The sequence below is a fragment of the Heloderma suspectum genome, chromosome 3, assembly GCF_057233095.1.
Source record: "Heloderma suspectum isolate Gila_16-S chromosome 3, 16-S_ref, whole genome shotgun sequence".
Classification (NCBI taxonomy): Eukaryota; Metazoa; Chordata; class Lepidosauria; order Squamata; family Helodermatidae; genus Heloderma; species Heloderma suspectum.
Window position 1 is genome coordinate 294,377,940 of NC_139460.1, and position 16,899 is coordinate 294,394,838.

Sequence of the window (16,899 nt, forward strand, 5' to 3'; positions counted from 1 at the left end):
TCTTGGAAGCTAAGCAGAGCCGGTCCCAGTCAGTGCTTGGATGGGCGACTGCCTGGGAATCAGGCTTCCTGCACTGAGCAGGGGGTTGTTGTATCCCTTCAAATGAGATTAATTTTTACCCCTCCTATCCCCTGCTCTGGATGTTTTTTTTTAAAAAAAATTCAGGCGTTATCCTCGCAGAATTGGGGCTTCTCCACGATGTTTTTTTTTTTCTAATTGAGGCATGATCTTCAAAGATCATCGAAGCAAACACCGCGGCATATGGACAGGCGGGGGAAGGGACTATGACTGGATATGGTAGCGAAGGTGGAAAATCAGAGCACATTAAGGGGAAATACCGGGATATTTGGGTATTGAAAGCGGGAGCACGGAAGTGGGAAATTCCGGTTCCAATTCAAGGTGGCTACTGCATAGTGTGAAAGGCGGGCGGTGAAACCTCATTGGAAGCGAAAAAGGCGGTAAGTGTAGATCCAGCCTAAGAAGCATGCAAGCTGTTTATTCAGAGTCCCACTGATTTCAATGGGAAAGACTTCCAAATAAGTAAGTAGAGAGCCAGTGTGGTGTAGTGGTTAGAGTATCAGACTTGGGATGCTTCCAGACAGAAGGCTCCTAGTGCTACCGATGAGAAGGCATTGTGCAGCTATTCCATCTTTTCTTTCTTATCAGATTATCTGAAGGAAGAAAAAAGAAAGAAAAAGCAGTGGGAAAACACAGGAGGGTTACAAGTTGAAGACACTGACATCTGGACCCCCATAAAATTCCATGAATGAGAAAGTGCCATAAATGCCTGGTCTGGAAGGCCCCTAGAATTGGGAGACCTAGGTTCAAAGCCATATTCTGCCATGGAGTTCATTGAGTGACCTTCATTATTTCTCAGGCTAATCGGCTTCATTGGGTTGTTGTCAGGATAAAATGGAAGGTAACCATGTATACTTCCCAGAATGTCTTTGAGAAAAGTTGGGATAAAAAGAAGAATAATTGTGTATATCACTGTGTTCCGACAGTGCAATCCTATGCCTGTCCTCATAGCAAAAGGTTTATGTAGTGGGCATAGGATTTCAACCTTAATCTATTATTGGTAGTTAAGTTGTCTGGTTGCTTGCTTTGCAGGAACATGCCCAAATTTTGTTGCCAGAGTTAGAAGAAAAACAACAGGGGAGTTTCTGAGTGCATCTATGTTTGTGGTATGATATGCATGCATAATGGGAGGAGGGGGAGATAACTTGGATTTAAATACTGGAGAACTTCAACTAGCTAGTTTCACCCCCTAGGCTTACATAACCCTTTCCCTTGAAATGTAAGGCTATACCTCATGATCCGTAGTAGCTTCAACAGAAGTGCTCCCTGATGTAACAAGTAGGGCCATGGATCAGATTTGTTGAAGCCCAAATCCAATTCCAAACTAACTAAGCTGATTCAGAAAGATTCAATAGATTCAGCTTGAATAGAAGTGGGACTCCTCTGAAGCAAACCAAATCCAAATATGAATTCTCCTGAGGGTTTGATAGTGATTTGGAGGGACACCGACAGTGTGTCCGCAAAAATTGATTCTCCCCTAGCTCACCATATAAGGAAATCATCAGGATGGGGAGAGGGAAGAGGGAGTGGAGGTTGGGTGTCTAGGTTTATGACTGACAACTCTAGCTTCTAATCACAGTGAATGGTTTTACCAAGGCTCTCCAATCCCAGTGCTTTGGGGGAGGGATGTTGAAGTAATACATCACAGGACTGATCAGTGCTCTTTGCTAGTTCTCCCTCCTAGGAGCAGGAATGATAAAAGAGGTTTGGTGGAGTCTGTGGGACCTGGGAGAGCATGGCATTGAGTGCTTGCTTGGAAAATGTCAGATGTCCTGTTCCTTGTGCCTCTGCCACTGTATTCTCTACATACATCATCCATCCCTGTCCTGTTTCCCTGTCTGTGGCTGTGGTGCCAATGGACAGAAAACAAAAATGGCTTAAACTGTTTGTATTAGTTGTAACTCCCTAGCCCCTGCACCTTCCCTTCTGAAATTTTTCAGATTTCTTGCCTAGGGAGACCTCTATGACATATGCTATTTTCATACAAATTTTCTGAAGAGTTGGGGGTGGGAGGGGGAGAAGGGAAAGCAAATCACTCAACCACCACCCCAAAATTTAAAGAATCCCCTTCCACAAAAACTGCTGTACCTATCCTGCTGCAACATTGCAGGTTTCTTAGCTAGAGCCAACTCTATGTAGGGATGAGTGAGAATTTCAGTTCAGTTCAGTTCTGATAAGCATTTACCAAAATTTTCCACATTCTCCATATACAGGATAAAAAGAATCTCAGATAAAAGAAATTTGAATGTGGGAGAAAGTGAAACTGAGAGATCCATCCAGGCAGAGGGCTTTGAGTGCTTTGCTCTTCAAAGTTGGGGGTTGAATCCCTGTGCATTCAATCATATTAGTGCTTCATTAGGGCTGCCACCTATTTTTTTCTGACAGGCTGCTCATCTTTCACAGCTATATGGCAGGCAGGTACATCATGGCCCTCTCCATGCTGGGAATAACTGTACCTCTTGAATTTGGCTGGTGCAGATGGGTGAGGATTTCATTTCAGTTCACTTCTGATAAGAATTTACCCAAATTTGCAAAGTTCTTCCTTTTCGGGAAAGAAATAACTTGAAATTTAAAACACTGAGGCTTTCTTCACACTGAGCTTTTATCCTGTGATTGAGATTGCTCCTTCACGTAAGTTCGCGGGCTCTTTACATGACGCCGTGATCATCCAAGGCATCTCCTGCACTAAATGCCCTTTGTTCCATTTTTAAATAGATCGCAGATAATGAGCTATCAAACTACCCCATTATGTTCTGCTTCAGTTTCCTCCATGAGAAGAGGAAAAGCAGCAAGAAGAGGAGCAAGATCAATGAAAAATAATGGAAGACTCAGATACAGGGAGAAGGAGGGGGAAGGGGGTGGGGGAAAGGAAGCAGGTGAAAAAGGAAGCCGTTGTGATCCTGCATTTAAAACAGAAGCAGAAAGCTCCATTTTAAATGCAGGATTTTAGGCTGGTGTAGAAATGCCCTGAAATGTAGGAGAGAGAGAAACTGACAGATTTGCCCAGCCTTACCTCTATGTTGTATGTCATTTTCATAACAAATGCCCACAAAAACATAAGGGGGTAAGTGCATTCTTTTTCGTTTTAAATGCCTGAACTGTAAAAGAATCTGTTGCATAAAACCTTGGGTATCTGTTCATCTGAAAGTGGGCATGTTTGATTCCCTCAAAAAAGGCAACTATGCCTGCAAATTCCATTCAATTCTCCCAAGAAATAAACAAGCTATTGGCAGTTCCCCCCTTTTAAACGATGAAACTATAAAGATATGAAGCACAAGAAACATGGCACCAATTTCTCTGAAATTTGTCAGGCATCATCCCTTCATAAGAGGCAACTTATTATTCCTGCAAATTTTATCCAGTTCTAAAACAGCAAAAAAACAAACAAAAAAAAAGTGATAGCCATTTGTTGATTTCCAGTGATAGCCAATGAAAGACAGAAAGCTTCAGATTAATTAATCGAGAACTGAATTTAGTCTCTGACACAAATCAGAAGGCCCCCAAATTGATCCGAGGTGGATCAAGCTGTTTTCTGACTTACCAAATCAGGATCTGAACTGAATCTTGTGGTTGACACTCACATCACAAAGAACAAACTAACAAACAAATGAAGAACAAACCAACAGCAAGAATACTAGTTTAATCTCCTGAAGGCAGAGACTGTTGAAGAGGAGAGGTCAGACTGTTGCATGCCAAACCTCCAAAGGGTGGGAATTCCAAGGAATGGAGGCCACCCCAGAAAAAGCCCTGCTCTTGGTTGAGAACCAGCCCAGGAACTACAATTGATACTGCCACCACCAGGGTCAGGGCTTTTGTTGGTAGACCTTTTGTTGGTAGATGTTTATATGGGTGGGGTGGGGTGGAGTGGGTCAGGTGGGTAGGGCAGGGCTCTCACCCAAAGAAGATGCTCATACCATTGAGGTTGTAAAGGTTTTAGTACTAGTGTACAAAGCCCTAAACAACTTGGGACCAGATATCTGAGAGAGCACCTTCTCCCTTACCAACCTGCCTGGTGATTGAGGTCATTGGAGGGAATGTCCCTGGTGGTTCCAGATGGACCTATGGCCCAACTGTAGTCCACCAGCAGAAGAGCCTTCAGTTTGGTGGCCCCCTTTCTTTGAAATTCCCTGCCCCTGGAGGTCAGGCAGACACCAACACTGTGCTATTTCCAGCACCTCCTGAAAACAGCACTGTTCCAGGAGGCATTCCTTAATTGACCAGTCACGGTTTTTATTGGTATTCTGTTTTTAAAAATAGGATAATTTTAATCTGGTGTTTCAATCTTTTAATCGTTTTACTGTTTTATCTCTTGTGTTCACCACTCCAAAATCTGTTCTAGATATGGAGTAGAATATAAATATTGTAAATAAATAGATAAATAAATAAATCATGAGGTGGGGTGGAGGGGTAGTGAGCTGTTCAGTGTGCTGATGAAAAGTTAGCAATCTATGGCATCTTAATCCAAAAGAAAATGGAAATTAGATTATTATATTTGTCAGTGATTTTATGGCATAGCTAGTTACTAACAGACCCCCATAACTTATGTTTTTTATTTTATTTGTTATATTTATATCCCACCATTTTTCCTGCAAGGAACCCAAGGCGGCTTGCATAATCATCCTCTCAATTTTATTCTTACAGCAACCCCGCGAGGTAGGTTAGGCTGAGAGTCAGTGACTGGCCCAAAGTCACCCAGTGAGCTTCATGGCCGAGTGGGCACTAGAACCCAGATCTCCCAAGTTCCAGCCCAATGATTTAACTACTATGCCACAAAGATGACAGGAATCTTTGTGTTTGTGTGTAGCTGCCCTGTGTGGAAAGCCACTGAAATGTATGTTACAGACTCTGCTCATTGGAAGTTTAGTATCTTCAGGTCCCAGCCTGACTGCATCCTCCCAGGCTGTATGTTGGAGTATAAAAGGGCTTCTTGTTTCATTTAAGCCTTCCTGAGCTCTGCGGTGTTCCTATATCCTTTAGTTTGCCCTTCAATCCTGACCTCTAGCTTACTGCTCAATACTGCCTCCTGGTTTGTCCTTAAGTTCATGGCGAACCTTCAGAACCCTTCAGGGGTTCCCAATTTTTTTGGATGAGTGGGCACATTTGGAATGCTGAAGGTGTCGGGCACACTGACAAAATTGCTGCCACAGAGGGGCTTGCCTGTTCACAAAATGGCTGCCTCCACGGCAGAGGTGGGGGCTGAGTCTCAAATGTCAAATATTTGTCCCCACAATGCACAACAAAATACCCATTTCAAAGAAGGCAATGTGGTGAGGCTCAGAGAAACCTACACACACACACATACAAACACACAACACACACACCCCTAAGTAAAACGCACAACACATCAAAACAAACAAACCAGCTGAATCACACAAAAAGTAGAGAGAGAGAGAGAGAGTGAGAGAGAGAATAGGCAAAAAACTCCCCTCACTCCTTACCATCTCTTCTAGCTCTGGAGTACACTCCCTACCATCCCAGCATATATTTTTCGCTTTCTCTTTTTTTTCCTGGGTGGCTGGGCATAAGAACATAAGAAGAGCCCTGCTGGATCAGACCAAGGGTCCATCTAGTCCAGCATTGTGTTCACACAGTGGCCACCCAGCTGTCCATGGGAAAACCACAAGCAGGACACGAGTGCAACAGCACCCTCCTGCCCATGATCCCCAGCAACTGGTGTACGTGGGCATACTGCCTCTGAAACTGGAGGCAGCATATAGCCATCAAGACTAGTAGCCATTGATAGCCTTTTCCTCCAGGAATTTGTCCAATCCCCTTTTAAAGCCATCCCGATCGGTGGCCATCACTGTGGTAGCGAATTCCATAGTTTACCTATGTGCTGTGTGAAGAAATGCTTCCTTTTATCTGTCCTCAATCTCCCACCAATCAGCTTCATGGCATGACCCCAGGTTCTGGAACTATGAGAGAGGGAGAAAAATCCCTACATTGAGATGGGTTGGACTCCATGTAGGCCCCTTCCAACCCTACTATTCTGTGATTCTATGATTCTATGTCTCCCTGTCCACATTCTCCACACCATGAATAAGTTTGTACATGCTATCATGCTTCCTCGCCTCCCCCACCCAAGTAACGCATGTTTCAAAACAAAGTGCTCTGCTGCAGTTGCCCACCATTTTTTATTTTTTCAAGAATGAGTCCAGAGCCTGCATCAGGCCCAGAGGCATTCTTGGAAATATAGATAGCCCTGGAGGTTGGCACTTGGCTTTGCAGTATGCCAGCCTCCAATTTAAAATGGAATTTATAAAAAATAAAATCTAAAAAAAAATAAAATCAGGAGGGGCAGCGAGCCTGACACCAAGAGAGGTATCAACGGGCACATTGGTGCTCTCCAACTATATTGGAGACCCCGTTCTAAGGAATAATGCCATGTGGAAGGTAACTAACCCACTCCCTCTGCAGTGCCCGTTGGGCTAAGCTGAGTGTGGCCTAAATTTAAGACTGAGAAAGCTAAAATTTCTTTGCCACTTCATGTTAGTCAGTCATGTTGCAGATGCGGTGCAGAGTCATAACTTGGCCTTTGTGTAATCATAAATGTCCTGGCAACATGGATATAATTCAGATCACTGCTCATCTTTAAAATGTGTGCCTTTTGAATATGAATAAATATTATTTCAATATGCTTCTTCAGTTATGGAACAGGCACTTTTGGCATGCTGAATAATTAGCGACGTAAAGAATCTCTTCCCATCTGGCCTTAGTAAAAACATCTGTTCAACATCTGTTAAAAGTAAAACACTTTGGAGATGGGGAAAATTTGTAAATTAAGGAAATTTGCCTATGCAGTAATCAAAAATCATCTGGTGAATCAGCATAATTTAAGTTTTCATAGTTTTGTATTTATTTATTTATTTATTTATTTATCTCAAAGATGAAAAATGTGAGGGTAGAACTTACCCTATAAACATAAGCACAGCTGTTCCTTTCAGTCCAACTTTTAAACAAAATCTTAGACACCCTATAATGCCTTGTTCATATAGACAAGGTTATGTCAGGATACCAATCCCAAAAAGGTCTCTGAATCTTTCTTGTGGAATAGTAACTGCAGCTTGAATTCTGCAACAGTAAGAGGACATTCCAGACTGCCATGAACTGCCCCCCCCCCCCAATTCCAAGTTTGATTTGTGTGTGTGAAGGACCAACAGAAATTCAACAACCTGACCCATGCATTTTTGGTCATGCCAGAGGGCCAGCCTCTTTATGAGGTCAATGTCATTAGCTGTGTTCCCTTGAAATGGAGGTCATTACCTGGAGAAGCTAAGAGAGGCAGAGAGGTTGGTGGATGAGACCGTCAGGGACCTATTAGCTGTGTCCCACTCCCAGGGTGACAGCTCCTCTGCTGTCATGGAGAATGCAGGTCTCAGGGAAGGAGGGCATCATTCTGAGGAAGAGGGAAATGACCACTTAGGAGGGACCCATTCCTCGTAAGACAAACAAATATCCTCTCGCATGAAGGCTGTGCCTCTAGGGGGAGGGGGCTTGTGGTAGTGGGACATTCGATCATTAGACACATAGACAGCTGGGTTGGTGATGGGCGTGCAGACTGCATGGTGAATTGCCTGCCTGGTGCGTTGGTTGCGGATATCACGTGCCATCTAGATAGCCTAGTAGTCCGTGCTGGGGTGGAGTCAGTGGTCGTGGTCCATGTTGGTATCAACAACATGGGGAGATGTAGTTGTGAGGTCCTGGAAGCCAAATTTAGGTTGCTAGGTAGGAGGTTGAAATCCAGGACCACCAAGGAGGCTTTCTCGGAAATGCTACCTGCTCCATGCGCAGGGCCAGCTAGACAGGCGAAGCTGAGGAGTCTCAATGCCTGGATGAGATGGTGGTGCAGGTTGGAGGGCTTCAGATTTGTTAGGCAGTGGGGAAAGTTTTGGGACAAGCTGGGCCTTACAAGAGAGACGGGTTCCACTTGAACCAGAATGGAACCAGACTGCCGGTGCTAAACATAAAAAAGGTGGCAGAGCAGCTTTTAAACTAAATCCTGGGGGAAAGCTGACAGGAGTTGGGAAGCATCCTGTTCAGGTTAAAGCATCCCAAAGGGATGAAGATGAAAATGTTTTTGATTGCCCAAAGTAGAAGGGGAGGAAATAGGCCAGGACTACATGGCAGAACATAATAGCCAATCAAAGGGGCCAACGTCCCATAGCAAAAGATGCACACGCCAGAGGCATCAGGAAGGATACCATGTACAGATGTTTTTATGCAAGTGCTAGAAGCATCAGAGCCAAAATGGGAGGGTTGGAGTGCTTGATTTTAAAGGAAAACCTAGATATAGTGGGCATTACAGAAACCTGGTGGAGCAGAGAGAACCAGTGGGATGTGGTCATCTCTGGATATAAACTCTATAGGAAGGACACAGAAGGGTGTACTGGGGGAGGTGTTGCCCTGTATGTGAAAGAGGGCATAGTGTTGAGCAGACTAGAATGCCTAAAAGGGGTGGGCTCTTCCACAGAAGCTCTGTGGGTGACAGTACCAGGCTCCAAAACTAATTTAGTGCTAGGAACATGCTATCGTCCCCCAGACCAGAATGCTCAGAGTGACCTTGAGATGGAAAATGAAATCAGGGAGGCCTCCAAACAAGGAAGTGTTGTAATAATAGGCGACTTCAATTACCCCCACATTAACTGGATAAATGCATGTTCCAGCCATGACAAAGCGATGAAATTTCTCAATGCCCTAAACTATTGTGCCCTAGAACAGTTGGTCATGGAGCTGACCAGAGGGGAGGCGACCTTGGATTTAATCCTAAGTGGTGTTGCCCAGGACCTAGTATGACATATAAATGTTGTTGAACCAATTGGAAACAGTGACCACAGTGCTTTCAGACCTAGGGAGCAATCCTATGGCTGCTAGTCAGCGGCTAGACGGCCATAGGATATCTTATTTTCCAGGAACCAACCTTGGAGCCTGTGCTCCGAGGACGGTTCCCAGACAACTGACCTTCTCCGCCTTCCACACTGCCTTGCAGGCAGTGTGGAGAAGCCCCGTGCTCTGCACTTGCAAGAGGAGTGTGGAGCAGCCGAAACAGGGCATTCCAGGGGGCATTCCAGGGTGGGGAGAGCGGAAATGCCTGTACAACACATCCAATGTGTCATACGGCAGCCTTCTCCCCCACTCTGCCCTCCCATGGCTAGACAGCCAAAAGCAGCTGTCTAGTCAAAATGCAGGGCAGGAGGGGCACGGAGGGAATGATCCCTTCCGTGCTTCTCCTGCCCTGCATTGGATAGGTGGTTGCCTCCGAGTTCAGAGGTGGCTACCTATCTGCATAGGATTGCACCCTTAATATATATTTCAGTGGAAAATTGCCCAGAAAGTCCAACACAGTCACATTTGACTTCAAAACAAAGGGGAAAAATCTCTAAAATGAGGGAACTGGTGAAAAGGAAGTTAAAAGGGGAAGTCAAGAAGATTAAATCCCTTCAAAGTGCTTGGAGATTTCGCAAAACCACAATAATAGAAGCCCAGCAAAAATGTTAGGAAAGGTTAGGAAAGGTAGCACCAAGTCCAAGAGGTCGCTGGCATGGTTAATGAGTTATTAGAGGAAAGAGAGCTTCCTTCAGAAAATGGAAGTCTTGCCCAAGTGAGGAAAACAAAAGGGAGCACAAGCTTGCACAAAGGTGATGCAAGCAGACTATAAGAAATGAAAAAAAGCATTTTGAAGAGCATATCGCTAACAACATCAAGGCCAACAATAAAGTATTCTTTAAATATATCAGAAGCATAAAACCAGCTAGGGAGGCAGTTGGACCATTGGATGAGAATGGAGTTAAAGTAGTACTGAAGGAGGACAAGGAGATTGCAGAGAAGCTGAATGAATGTGTGTCATCCATCTTCACTGCAGAAGATATAGGCCAGATACCTGTGCCTGAAGTGATATTTTCAGGAAGGGAGTCTGTGGAACTGAGGCAAATAGTGGTGACAAATGATGAAGTTCTCAACCTTACTGATAAATTGAAAGCTAATAAATCACTGGGCCCAGATGGTATCCAACCTAGAGTTCTCAAAGAACTCAAATATGAAATTGCTGATCTTCTAACCAAAATATGCAACATGTCCTTAAGATCAGCATCTATACCAAGTGACAATGTAACACCAACTTTCACAAAGGGATCCGGAGGGATCCAGGAAATTACAGGCTGGTTAGCTTAACATCTGTTCCGAGTAAATTGGCTGATGGCATTATTAGAGATAAAATTAGTAAGCATATAGAAGGTCAAGCCGTGCTGAAAAAGAAAACACGGCTTCCACAAAGGTAAGTCCTGTCTCACTAACCTTTTAGAGTTCTTTGAGAGTGTCAATAAACATATAGACAGGGGTGATCTGGTAGACGTTGTTTACTTGGACTTCCAAAAGGCTTTTGACAAAGTCCCTCACCAAAGACTCCTGAGCAAACTTAGCAGTCATGGAATAAGAGGAGAGGTCCTCCTATGGATCAGTAACTGGTTAAAGAACAGAAGGAAAAGAGTAGGAATAAGTGGTAAATTCTCCCAATGGAGGGAAGTAAATAGCAGGGTCTCACAGGGATCTGTATTAGGATGAATGCTTTTCAACCTATTTATAAGTGATCTGGAATTAGGAGTGAACAGTGAAGTGGCCAAGTTTGCAGATGACACCAAATTATTTAGGATGGCTAAAACAAAAAGGGATTGTGAAGAGCTCCAAAAGGATCTCTCCAAACTGTGAGCATGGGCATCCAAATGGCAAATGCGCTTCAATCAATGTAAGCAAGTGTAAAGTGATGCACCTTGGGGCAAAAAATCTCAACTTCAAGTACAGCCTGATGGGATCTGAGCTAGCAGTGACCAACCAGGAAAGAGATCTTGGGGTTGTGGTGGACAGCTCAGTGAAGATGTCAACCCAGTATGCGGCCTCTGTAAAAAAAAAAAAAAAGGCAAATTCCATGTTAGGCATAATTAGAAAAGGAATTGAGAATAGAACTGCCAGTATCACACTGCCGCTATACAAATCTATGGTGAGACCACACTTGGAATACTGTGTACAGTTCTGGTCACCACACCTAAAAAAAGATATTGCAGAGCTGGAAAAAGTGCAGAAAAGAGCATCTAAAATGATCAAGGGGCTGGAGCATCTCCTCTAAAAAAAACAGCTGGGATTGTTTAGCTTGGAAAAAAGGAGGGTAAGGGGAGACATGATGGAGGTGTACAAAATTATGCATAGTGTGGAGAATGTGGATAGGGAGACATTTTTCTGCCTCCCTCAAAATACTAGAACCCATGTCATCTCATGAAGCTGATTGACGGGAGATTCAGGACAGATAAAAGGAAGTACTTCTTCACACAGCACATAGTTAAACTATTGAATTCACTACCACAGGATGTAGTGACGGCCACCAATTTGGATAGCTTTAAAGGGGGGTTGGACAAATTCTTGGAGGAAAAAGCTATCAATGGCTACTAGTCTTGATGGCTATGTGCTACCTCCAGTTTCAGAGGCAGTGAACTGGGGAGCATGGGTGGGAGGGTGCTGTTGCGCTCATGCCCTGCTTGTAGGTTCCTGGTTGACAGCTGATTGGCCACTGTGTGAACAGAATGCTGGACTAGATGGATTGTTGGTATGATCCAGCAGGGCTCTTCTTATGTTCTTAAAGTGGCACAAGAGTAAAGCAACAAGGAGGCCCTGGATCCACTATGTATGCAGTTAGTCTTAAGGTAAAATATGTAAGATAGAAAGACTAACAACAAAATATTTTTTAAAAATAGCACAGCTACTGATGAGGGTGGAAGCTGAAACATTTGGCTCATCATATATATATATTTTAAAATACTCTGTTGTTAGACTCTCTCTCTCTCTCTCTCTCTCACACACACACACACACACACACGTATCTATATCTATCATCTTCAGATCTCTTCTCATCAGTATGTTGGTAATATGTGTGATGAATATTTCATAGGGTAGCTCTCAATAAGCAATGCACAATTCTATTCTAGGTAACTTATAAATAAGATTAAGAATAGGATGTAGTATATACAGTATCTTATATAGGGTGCAAAGACGACCCAAGAGGGAGGTATCAACAGGCTTAGGGGAAACCCAAGGTTTTCAGAAGTACAAAAATACTTCAGAAATAAACCCTAAGGTAGGTCACCCAAAAATGTGAGCTGAGCATGCTCAGTGGTCACAGATTGCTTAGTGTCTGTTGCGGGGGGCGGGGGTGGAAAACCAGAAGGGCTGGGTGGAACCCTGAATAGGAACACTCCACACAAGAACATTTTGTTGCAGTTCCCATTTGTCGATAACTATTATGGGAAGTTATGATGGAACTTGAGAGTGGCTTCTTTCATTCCATGTCTTGGGGAATATTCTCAAAGATTTTCAGTGTGTAGGTTGCAACATTTATTACTTTGGATACAAATGTATTTTGGGCTTAAAGAAAACAAATACTTTAGTTTAATAAATGAATTTTGTATTGCTTATTTTCTAAGATTAGGTGGCAACAGCTATGCATTTGCATCTGTATACACAGAATCCCCTGAATATTATGACAAAGGAAGTAAGCGATTGCAAGGAGCAAGATTACCCACCCTTTTAAGATGTCACAGTACGCTTCATGTCTTCCTAGCCCTGTGTATGGATAAAATAAGTAGTAATTTGGTTTCACTGCACAATAAATATTAGTAAGAGATGCTGTCTCAGTCAATCAATGTTAGGAGAAAAATAATCAAATACAATTCTGTTCCCTAATTACTTTTTTTCATTGACTGATAACTTGCATACACAACTGTATTGTCACACTGAGAAAACTCTCAATAGTTACTAGCCGTCTGTCAGTGGTTGCTTGTTATGATGCCTAATCATGATGCCTCTTAAGTTTGGTTCATTTCAAACTTTGAGAATTTTTGCAATTTTGAGTTTGATTCATCACAAACATTGAGATTTTTTTTTACGTTCACATGAAAATTTGTGCACATTGTTGTATGCATTTCTGCTAATACATGCAATTTTGTATGCAATTTTGTAAAATGTACACATTTGTTGCAAGCAATTTTCCTTCAGTATTTGTAATGTTATTTTCACAAATATACTGATTTTTGTATGATTGTTTTCATTGGAGAACTCCATTGCAAAATTCAGAGAAGTGTGAATTTTGAAGAATAATTAAGTTTCAGCTTGCATATTTATTCAGAAGTTCAAAATTAGGTTAGTTCACATGAAAATCTTAGTAAACTGCCCAGAGAGCTTCGGCTATTGCATGGTATAGAAATGAAATGAAATGAATGAATGAAAGAAAGAAAGAAAGAAAGAAAGAAAGAAAGGCAAACCAAATGAATTTCTTCCTGATACAGTGATACCTAATGGAGGGACAATAATACTATACCCTGGTGCTTCATATAAATGTAAAGGAAAAATAAAATAAAAATGTAAATTAGTTATTGATAAACCTAGTGAAAAGTAAATTGGTGTACAAATAAATCTCTGGCCATTTATTTTTCATTTAAACAGCAACATTGCTGGTTTTGGTTCTGTGGATTCATAAAGAATATTTGGGAAGGGGAGGTGAAGCACATATCCCCTTATCTGTCTATAGACATAGAATTTAATACCCAAGAATCAGACATTTTAAGCTTTGCTCCTTCATTAGTACCATTTAAATACGAATGCTGTTCTGCAGTATCTTTTGATGTATATCATATTGTTAAGCCATAATTATTTACTTGGGATTTACGCTAATTTCTGCATTAGATTTTATCGTTCTTTTCCCCACTGTTGGGAATGTTTACGTATGTACATATTGCCTTATCTGGTAAAAATCCATCAAGGCAGTGTACAACAATTTCAACCATCAAACCTTAAAACAAAAAGCAAGAACATTAAAAACAGAAAAAGAGTAAAACTTCAGCTTTTAAAAGGCTAAGCTGAAAATATGCATCTTCACAGCCTTTCTACAGACCAAGAGGATGGGTCCAATTAGGGATGAGAGAATCAGTGATGCCAATATTCTCTGAGCTCTGTCTTGAACTTTGGTTCTTGCTCCTGTTTTCCACTGCAATCTATTTTTCTTTTTGTTTGAAGGGGGAAAGTGTGCGTTTCAGTAGGCATCTTTTGAAACTGTGTATACAAACATGCACTCCCCCACCCCATGGACTAAAGCGTGAAAATGTTTGTTTGTTTTTAAGTGCATTTTTAAAGTATGCATTTCTCTAAAATATCCATTTTATGTTACAAATGGAGCAAATTGGGCAAATTTGAGTTAAAAATGAAACACAACAAAATTCTCATGCATCTTTAAGACTAATTATAGCGCTTGAGGGAGCATATTACATCATTTTGGGACAACACAGGAAAAAACCGTTTTACACATGCCCGAGAAATGGGCCTTTGTGGATAATGGCACCCTCAAAAGGGCCTCTCCTGCAGATCTTAATAGCCAGGCTGGTTCATAGCAACACAGACAGTCCCTTAAACAGCCAGATCCTAAACCAATGAGGAAAGGTTATAACTAGCATCTTGAATTGTGCCCAGAAAACAATTAGCAACCAGTGCAGGTCTTTCAGGACAGGTGTAATATGACTCCAGTACCGTGCACCAGTTAACTGCCTAGCTGCTGCATTTTGCACCAACTGAAGCTTTCAAACACTCTTCAGGGGTAGCCCTATGTAGAGTGCATTGCAGTAGTCTAAATGGGATGTAACCAAGCCATGGATAATGGTTGCCAAGTCAGACCGATTCAGGAAGGGTCACAGATGGCGCAGCAAGTGTAATTGGCCCACTCCTTCCTACCACCACCACTTGAAGATCTAGGGACAGTGTAGGATCCAGGGGCACCCCCAAGCTATGGACCTGATTCTTCAGGGGGGGTCATAAAGATGAATTGAGTTCTGAGCATCCTGATCTTCAAAAATGGATGCAACTAATTTCAATTCAAATTTAAATGAATGAGATCTATGTCAGTAAAGCACAATATAATATGGATTGTTTTTAAGTGCATCCAGTGGAAGTTTATGTAAACAGAAAGTGGGGAAGGAGGTAGTTCTTGCAAATTCCCTCTTCCTTCTGCAGTCCTATGCACCATCTCCCACCTGTCAGGGTGGAAACCGAGCCCAGAGAGCCTCAGAGCAGTTCAGATTCTGAGGAGGAACAGCTATTCGTGGGAGAGGGGCCAGCTCATCCTTCACAGGCTCAGCACCTGGCAGAGATTCCTCCTGCCAGCATTCCAGAGATAGATAGCGACCCGGGTAGTGAGGGAATGCGGGAGGGGGGCTTCTTAGATGCTCGATGCAAATGCAAAGAGCGATGGAGGGCGTGGAAAGGAGGCGTAGTGCCCGTTTGGCGCACAAGCAACGGCCGCTTCCCATGGACCCAAGGGAAAGAGGGAGGATCTCTCCCTAGCCCATAAGTTCTGGGTCTTCAAGTGACTCTCTTTCAAACGGGGATCAACTGCCTACTCGAAGCTTAGGCCACCCTGCTGTTCCTTGGTTTAGTCGCTGGTGATTAGGATCTGAAAGAGTCATTAAGTTGTAAAAGGATTAAAGCTTTGAAAACAAATCCTTTCATCTGTGTCTTGAGTTGGCTATTGGAATCTACTGGGAGAAGCCGCCAGAGCGCTCCTGACGCCACCCTGTTCAAAAGAGAGAGGACCTTTTTGGCAGTGGCCCACCATTTATGAAATGCTCTCCCGAGAGAGGGTTGCATGGCATCCACTTTAATCCCTTTCCCCCTCTTCCCTCCTGTTGCTGATGCCAATTTGCTTGTCTTTCCCTCTGGGCCCAATTGGACCATCTGCCAGAAAAGAAGGAAAGGTATGCAGGTGTTACTGCTCCTTCTCCTTGCTCCTCTCACCCAGTTTTGAGGGCAGGTGAACAGGCAGCAGGAAAGCAGCAGGGTCAGGAGTCTCCAGTGATTGGCAGCAGGCCTCCTGTTGGAGCGTAGGCCTTAGCAGGTGCCCAATGATGCCAACCTCTGATGCCAGCCCTGGGCTTAATACTTTATCATAGCATTAAATTAGGGCACATGTTTTTAAACACAACATGTAGAGCTCACTTCTGCTAGATCATATTTTGAGAAAGGTCACTTACTCTGCTGGTTTGAAATATTCTACAGTTATAATTCTTTCGAGTGTTGTGGTTAATTATATCCAAGAACCTTCCATTTTTCAAGGATCAGACCCACCATAAATATTTATTATTTCAATAAGGGGTAGGCAACCTTTTTGTGCCCGTGGGCACAGGTGGCAATTTGAGAAATTGTCCTGAGCACCACCACAAAATGGCTGCCCTGGGAGGTGTGACTAGTCAAATAACCTGAAGACTGAGTACAAGGCAAAGGTGGGTTCTGAGCCTCAACACACTAAACAACTCATTTGAAACCACAGTTTTTAACTCCAACAGAAACCTATTTCACAAACCTATTTTGTGAACCACACAGAGCTTTGGCTATTGGGCGGTATAGAAATGAAATAAATAAAAGGCAAACTCTTTTTCTTTCCTCCCTCTATCTGCTGATTCTCACTAACTGATTCCCCCTATTTCATTCTGTCTCTCACTCTGGCTCACCATCCACAGATGCTCTCTGTCGCTCTCTCGCACACACACACACATCATCCATCCATCCACACTTTGCGTTGAAGTGATCCCAGCTGTCCACAAGAACATCTGTTAATTTTTTAAAAGAAAAAACATGGGAGGAGGAGTGTACCTTAGCAGGTGCCAAGGAAGGTATCTGGGGTGCCCTGCTGCCCAGGGCCATCACCTTGTCTACAACTCCAAACCCTGCACAAATGAACCCTAGGCAGAAGTCCCCCATTAGACACACTTTTTGTGTACAGAATAAATCTCGACCCGG

At 43.0% G+C, this 16,899-nt stretch overlaps 1 long non-coding RNA gene across 1 annotated transcript in view; it reads right to left on the reverse strand.

Moving 5' to 3' along the window:
• Window positions 1-478: 478 nt before the first annotated feature.
• LOC146351448 (uncharacterized) overlaps window positions 479-16,899 on the reverse strand; it is a 31,960-nt gene continuing 15,539 nt past the window's right edge. Inside the window, exons 4-9 of the long non-coding RNA XR_014788898.1 lie at window positions 12,642-12,681; window positions 10,841-10,967; window positions 10,369-10,535; window positions 7,342-7,474; window positions 5,908-5,993; window positions 479-671 (exon numbers count right to left, since the gene is read on the reverse strand). This is a non-coding gene — a long non-coding RNA (uncharacterized LOC146351448). The remainder of the gene's footprint in view (window positions 672-5,907; window positions 5,994-7,341; window positions 7,475-10,368; window positions 10,536-10,840; window positions 10,968-12,641; window positions 12,682-16,899) is intronic.